The 1,462-nt window shown below is 35.1% G+C and overlaps 1 long non-coding RNA gene across 1 annotated transcript; it reads right to left on the bottom strand.

The window, feature by feature from the left end:
* LOC106944306 (uncharacterized) lies at window positions 1-1,462 on the bottom strand. Its single transcript, XR_001424207.1, has 2 exons — window positions 1,433-1,462; window positions 1-1,026 (listed from the first exon to the last, which is right to left on the bottom strand). It is a non-coding gene; the product is annotated as an uncharacterized LOC106944306 (long non-coding RNA).

Raw genomic sequence — 1,462 nt, 5'->3', positions numbered from 1 at the left:
CATTTTGTTTACAGTATTTGCTCTATTTTTTATTTTTACCTTAATGCTTACCTGGTCAGTTGAGGTGGAAATGTACATCCTGTTGATTACTGACAAATGTCAGAACCACATGGACTGAGCTAGTTACGTCAGATCAGTCTGAATCTTTATTTCTCATTAAAACGACTTCTTGTAATTTTAAGACATTGTTATAAAATTGCACCTTTATTCTGCTGTAACGATGACTGCAATCTTGCAATTAAAATTTCTTGTATCCTGACCGTAATGCTCCCTCATACAACGCAAAGAACAGATGATTGAAATAAAGGCACTTTTTGAAAATACTTTCTGTGATTTTATTATAGAAATTGAGGATGGGAGGTATTGATTAAAATCAAATCTGATATGAAAAAAAATCTTGTAAGTCATATCATCCAGCCTTATTCAGTATATTAAATTAGATGACTAACTACATATTGCTTAATATTCACATTTCTTTGCTGGTATTACCTAAAAGTGTTGCATTTTAACATCTCACTTTAATTCCTGATCTACATGTAAATACTTGATATAACATAAAAACTGAGAAAAGGAAAAAAAAGGTTTGTAAAATGTAGAGTATTACAAATGATATTCAATTTTATTGTAGGTACAAACAGGATAACAAAATGAACAGTGAATATATAATATACTTTCTAGCAGCTAATCAGACGTCAGACTTGTTCGCCTTTACTGGTGATGAAAACTCGTCACTCTGGGGGAGAGGAAGAGGAGAGAGGAAGAGGAGAGAGGAAGAGCGGCTCAGCCCCGTCCAGGATGACTGCAGTGTCAGGGTAGCAAACAAAGTCTGCAGGAAGATTTTTGCATATCTGGTGCTCCAGTTTCAAGATCACAGTTTAACCAAGTACTGTAAATAAAAAGTTAGTCCACGTTGTGATGATCCGTGGACTGATGGATGCCTTCAGCAGGTCCAGGTGCTTGGATCCAATGGAAAGGTAATCGGCACTGTGATCATGGCTCAGAAACACGAGGTGTTGCGACGCAAACCTGAAAAATTAAAAACAAACAAAAAACTAATAAGCGTCCATATTTAGCTGAACAACATAATCAAAACTAATAAATCCTCGGCTCTTTTTGAGAGTTTTGCTTGAAAATAAATTGACAATATCTCAGGAAATTAAACGTTTAAGTGAAATAGTTCTGGTATCACAAAGAAACTGCAAAAAATGTTTCAGAGGTGTAACAACACTGAAGTCACTGAGTAAGAGTGAACTAAAATACTACTTAGAAATGCATGTTAAAATCTGAATACTCTTGAAAGTGTGCAGCTGAAATTAATTTAAACTACTAGCAGGCAAAGCACAGTGTTCACCTGGTATCTGTACCAACAGTAATACACAACATGCATTTAAGAGGCATTAGTTTATAAAAGTCGAGGCAAACCTAAATTTACCATTTTTAAAACGAAAGGCAGCGGGAGGAT

The sequence above is a fragment of the Poecilia latipinna genome, unplaced genomic scaffold, assembly GCF_001443285.1.
Source record: "Poecilia latipinna isolate Pla-1442-1.1 unplaced genomic scaffold, P_latipinna-1.0 Scaffold7975, whole genome shotgun sequence".
In the NCBI taxonomy this organism is placed as follows: Eukaryota; Metazoa; Chordata; class Actinopteri; order Cyprinodontiformes; family Poeciliidae; genus Poecilia; species Poecilia latipinna.
The sequence above is the reverse complement of the archived record's forward strand: the minus strand, read 5'-3'. Positions and strand labels throughout refer to the sequence as shown.